Here is a 6,000-nt window from a genome sequence, read left to right as displayed (position 1 = left end):
AGTGGAGAGATTTATGGGGGTAGCTAACATACAGGCCCCACAAATCCACTTCAGAACTGAAATGGCCCCTAATATAATCAGACTTTTTCCTGAAAATGTGAAAAATTGCTGCAAAATTTTGAAGCCCTCTAACATCCTAACAAGTAAAAGGATGTTCATTAAATGACGTCACCATAAAGCAGCACTCTTATTCATGCAAAAGTGTTCAACAGTTTATTAACAGCGTGCAAAGGAATAGGCCAGGTATGTATACAACATTAATCACCACACTAGTGAACATAGAATTATGAACTTTGTTTGGCGACTGGTTGACGTTTCGACCCTGCCAGGGTCTTTTTCAACGTCCCTGTGAAAAAAGAACATACAAATAAGTACCTGGTATGGACAGGAAATAGCGAAAGTAAGATAAAATAACAAACAGGCTAGTATATACAGTAAACATGTTACATGCTATGGTCACCCAACCAAAAACAGTGTGTATTAACATGTGAGTGGTCCTAAGGATACAAAAACATTAGGGTCACATAAAGACGGGGATATAGCTCCTCACGGAGGGTATATAGTATATGCCAGTGGTTAACTAGAGCAAGATATAAGGGTCACATGTGGACTGAGTATCGCGTTATGAACCTATAGGTCACATGGATGAATTATACGACACACATCATACAGTACACAATATGTAGTAGGGAACATAGTAGTGTGTATACTATGGCGTACATAGGACATATTCTATGGGGAGGTTGGTGTAGGAAGACAAACAAAGGTAAATGTGGGGAGGGTAAAAACATGAGAAAGGTAGGGTACGGTATGGTACATGTTGGAGCAGGTAAGGTACAAACTCAAAAAGGCAAAGATCAGATTGGGAGGAGGGCGGCAGAGGTATGAGGTGGCAAAGGACAAATAGTGCTGACCTCAAGTACCACATTTTGTTTCACTGTCTACCACTGTTCTATGGCACGGGCCCTTCATGGGATAATACACATAAAGCCCAAGGGGCATTTTTACGTTCTCCCCGTGGTAATGCACAAGGTACCTGTGCCTTGCTTTTTTCTCCTTTCTTAATTTACAGAAGGGTTTGGTCTAAGCGCCATGACAGCTCTTGGCGTTACGTATTGACAGAAAATTGCGCCTCTCCTAGCAAACAGGGTGTCGACTGTCAAAACAAAAGAATGAAATGCTTGACTTCCTGCACAAAGTACATCATAAAAATAAAACGCTAATTGCTGCATACATGTAACTACATTATATTACCAAGTTATAAAACTTTAAGCTTGGCAGTCTTTGAGAGATACATAAATGATTTTTTCACCCCATTCATCTCTTATTTGTAAACTTTGATTCCTCTGACAGAATGCATAACATAGCGAGAGAAGCACCTCAATGGTTTACTATATCAGTAACCCAAATATTATATCATTCAATAAATTGGTAGGAATGTATTCACTAAATGTGCTTTCACAGTGCTGATCAGAGGGCTAAAAATGCATTCTCCTATATGTACTTTCCTTCCTTGAACATCCTAGCCATTCAGCAGATACTCCATTGGGCTAGATCTCCTGGTACTTTGCGGATCCACTTCTTTATTGCAGCTGTGTTTACATGGTTATTATAGATGTGAATTGAAGTTTTCATTGTTTCATGGTACCTTTAAAAAGTCACTTATATTAAAAGCTATACATTAAAGCGACTCTGTACCCACAATCTGCCCCCCCAAAATAAACCACTTTTAATCCAAGATCTGTCCTGCGGTCCATTTGGCAAGTGATGCAGTTATTGTCATATAAAAATACTTTTAAAATTGCAGCTCCGTGCCCAACGGGCGTATCTGTGCCCTAACTTTGCATCACCCCACCGTCCCTCCTCCCCGCCCTCCTCATCATTAGGAATGCTCCAGGCAGATTGCCTCCTCTTCACCAACTGTGTTACTACGGCACATGGGCTGGATCATTAAGACACCTGTGCAATGTTCAAACAGAATTAAATGTTCCAGTGGCATTCCTAATGATGAAGAGGTGTGGGGGGAGGAACGGAGGGGGTGGTGCAAAGTTAGAGCACAGATATGCCCATAGGGCACGGGGCTGCAATTTTAAAAGTAATGTTCCTCCCCACCTTCTAAGAGCCATATCGCTTTTATTGTTGCACCTACAGGACTGGTTGGAGTGTCATTTTTTGCGCCATGATCTCTAGTTTTTATTAACATCATATTGGTGTAACAGAAAAATTTTGATTGGTTTTTATTAATTTTTTTTGTGATATATAGTTTATAAAATCAGAAATCCTGGTTTGTTTGTTTTCTTTACCGTTTACGTCATTCACCTTGCGGGAACAATAATGTTATATTTTAATAGATTGGACAATTCTGCATGCTACGATATGTAATATGTTTATTTATCCATTTTATATTTTTATAATGGGCAAGGGGGTCTTTTAAACTTTTATTGGGAGGGGGTTTATAAGGTTTTTTTTAATACTTGTATAAAACTTTTTTATTACACTTTTTTTCCCACTTTTATCACTGTAAAACATGTAATCTTTAGATACTGATATATAGCATAGCATAGATCAGTGTAATCGGCAATCTATGTATAGAGCCTGCCTGAGAGCAGACTCTATACATGGATCGCCCATCCGACAGGTTTACCCCCGCCTGTCGGCACATGCAATCGGGATTCCGATCACTCAGTGACAGATGCTTGATCTGTCACTGAGCACCTTTAAGGCGTTAATGAGAGCCGGCTGCGGGATCGCAGCTGACTCTCATTACCTGCGGCCCCGGACTTTGATGTGAGCGGGATCGCTGTGCTCCAGCTCACATCATTAACCCCGTCACAGCAGGAACGTATATATACATTCCTACTGCACGGGGTACGTGCAGTAGGAACATATATATACAGATTGCTGACGTGAAGGGGTTAATACTAGCATTAAAAAATAGATTGATGTTTACTTAAAATAAATGAAGAAAACATCTGATGGCTAAGTAGACTGTTGAAACAGACTTATTAGGGTTTGTTTGCTGTAAAATGTATTTAGGATTAATATATATGGATCTGGACAAAACATTTAGGCAACTCCTTCTTTACATTTCTAAAAGTTTAGAAACAATGATATGGAGGGAACTGCATGACCTGACTATGAAATTCCTGCTATGTGAGATGTGCAGCTTTGTTACAAGAAACCCACATATGTTTTAAAGACCACTTACAAAGGTGAACTGAGGACATGTCGGCAGTCTCAATTTAATTTCCCTTTTTTATTGCGTTGAAATGTATTGCAGACTTAGAAAGCCCGGGAGGGATTATGTAGAGTTTGAGCCCTGTAGCACTCTGGTATAGAGCCAACAACTCAGTCACTACGATGGATAGCTCAGACGATGCTTGAGAGCATTTTGAACTCTATTTGGCTGGGGAACTTAAAGATTCTGGAAGATCCCCAAGGGATACAGGAAAACGTACCAGTGCCTATATTCACTACCCAGAATCTAGGCGAGCTGCCAACAGGAGACTGCACAGCTTCATGTAGAAATTCAGTAAAGGGGCATACATAAAATGGTCTGTAAGGACTAATGAGGATTATAATAGTAACCAGGACACACATGGCAAAATACTAGAAGTGATAGTAGTAATATGTTTATAAACAGTAAGACGTGGTTTATACACCAATGACTCTACAATTAATGATGGTGAAAGAACCTTCACAAATATACAGTACAGTACCGAATGGAGTCATACAAGGTCAATATTGCAATATTAAGACATTGCAGTCAATGAACAGATTTTAGCAATGTAAATCTATGTAAACAAAGCAAAGGGAATGTAAATGAGCTTTGTACAAAGAGAAATATGCATATACGGAAGGGACTGTATATTATTCCAATAAAATTTTACACTAATTTTACACTAAAGTCACACTAAAGAATTGTTTTATTCATAATAATTTTCAGCCAGCTATCTTTTCCAAGCGAGACACTTGTGTTGCCTAAGTCATTTAATCCTCCAGTTATTTTCGCTTTGCTAAAAAAGCTTCACATGTTCACCCGGCCTAATCAGGCTGGGTGATCTATTGTGTCATCACACTATCTATCTTATCATATTGCCTGGGTGCATGCAATGTAGTCCACTAACTATATGATGATTTAGTTATCTGTATATATTTGTTTTCTTTGCCCGAAAAGGGGTTAATAATATTGATATGATTATCCTTCTTCTTTCTTGGTTTGGATAGGCTCCGGCGAAAAATCTCCTAAACTGTGGTACCCTACTTGCCTTCACTATTACTACTATGTATATTTATCTAACTACAGTACATCTTACTACACTACGGCATGTATTATCATAAGGGAAGACGCCTGCATTAAGTTATAATAGGCACATTGACCTAGCAATAAGGAAAGGCATACATTTTGAGCTGTTAGAAGACATTGTTATTCAGCTACAATTATATGCATGATGGAATGCAGTTTGCACTCCGTTTTGCGGCTTTATTGGGAGACATCATAGGTCCTATCATACATTATACCTGGTGGAACGCATAGTGCGTTCCATATACTGTATAGGACGGAGGAGACATCATAGGCCCGATCACGTGACATACCCTGTGGAACGCCTAGTGCGTTCCACAGACCGGAAGTGACGGACGCTCCTCAGAGAAAGAAGGATGTAACCGTCACCTAGACATGTGCTGGGTCCAGTGGAACGCATGCAGCGTTCCACACACCGGAAGTTCGGCGCGTCTGCAGCTGGAAATACGGAGATATAAGGGAATAGACTCAGGTGAGTCCCCCGTCGGGCATCATATCGTGGCATGGATCCCCACAAGCCCACATCTTGGTCCTGTATGATGATACCGCACAGACCTCTGTGACAGACCTGATAAGTATCATTTGTTATCTTATGGTCAGAGCATGATCAACCAGTTTGAGCGAGATTATAATATATTTAATGTCTGTTGAGCTACACGGCTATGTTGCTATGTTGCTACACCGCTGAGCTATCTTGCTGTACATCTTATACTTGTTGAGCTCCATAACGTATACGGTCTTATGTATCTCATGCCTGAGTTTGGGATTTGCGTTATGATCAGATATCTCTCACTTTAATCAGCCGTGAGAGTGTACCCAGTGGTGTCTATCATAAATCTATCATAAATCTATCATAAATATGGACTGAGTGGGCATCTTTTTGGTCATGTTATGTTGTGGATCATTGCATGTCATCCAAGTAGTACATATTGGTTTGTAATCCACTTGAGGTAGTGCAAGTGGTTTTGCATAATTGTTTATCTCACTACGTTTATGTATCTGTATGTTCTTTGCACCTTGGTATCCCTGATGATCCTGTTAGTATTATACAGGTGAAACGCGTTGGATTTTGTTTAAAATTGGTGGTGTGTTGTTCACATTTTGTGTCACAGTTTTATGTTTGTATGTCATTTGTTCCGCACTTAGTATAGAGAAGGGAACGTCATCGTGGTTGGGGCCACCCTGCTAAGGAGGTGGGCACCCCAAAAGGCAGGGACAGATTCAACCCATTAGGAGTGGACAGTATGCACTGTGTCCCTCTGTGTACCCTGTTAGTTACTTCGTTCCCTCGCATATCACACAACTATATCTAGGACGGTATTGTAGACCATGTGTCTGGTCTTTTGCCATTTTTAATCAATATCTAATTAAAAGTTATGTTTTATTCCCAAGTGCTTTGCCCTCTTTTTGGAAATTTTGCCTAAGTCATTTGATTTCATAGTAATATGTGTATATTGTAGTATTATGAGGAATACTTTTATTATTTTAACTGTAATGTGGATAAATGTTAAGAAAAAATGCACAGTATGAGGATTACTATAGGTAGTATGTACTTACAACTTCTTCTCTTTTGAATGTTTACAAGGAAATAGTAATGTACAGTTTTCTTTTATGACCAGGCTAGAATAGTGTATCATCATCACAACTCTTAGTAACATTAGATTAAAAACTAATTAGTGAATGGAAAAAGTGAATTT

At 39.4% G+C, this 6,000-nt stretch overlaps 1 long non-coding RNA gene across 1 annotated transcript in view; it reads right to left on the bottom strand.

The window, feature by feature from the left end:
• Nucleotides 1-1,046: 1,046 nt before the first annotated feature.
• LOC138793688 (uncharacterized) overlaps nt 1,047-6,000 on the bottom strand; it is a 96,126-nt gene continuing 91,172 nt past the window's right edge. The window contains exon 3 of the long non-coding RNA XR_011363318.1: nt 1,047-1,156. This is a non-coding gene — a long non-coding RNA (uncharacterized lncRNA). The remainder of the gene's footprint in view (nt 1,157-6,000) is intronic.

Source organism: Dendropsophus ebraccatus, chromosome 5 (assembly GCF_027789765.1).
Source record: "Dendropsophus ebraccatus isolate aDenEbr1 chromosome 5, aDenEbr1.pat, whole genome shotgun sequence".
NCBI lineage: Eukaryota > Metazoa > Chordata > Amphibia > Anura > Hylidae > Dendropsophus > Dendropsophus ebraccatus.
This window is presented reverse-complemented; position numbering and strand designations above follow the sequence as displayed.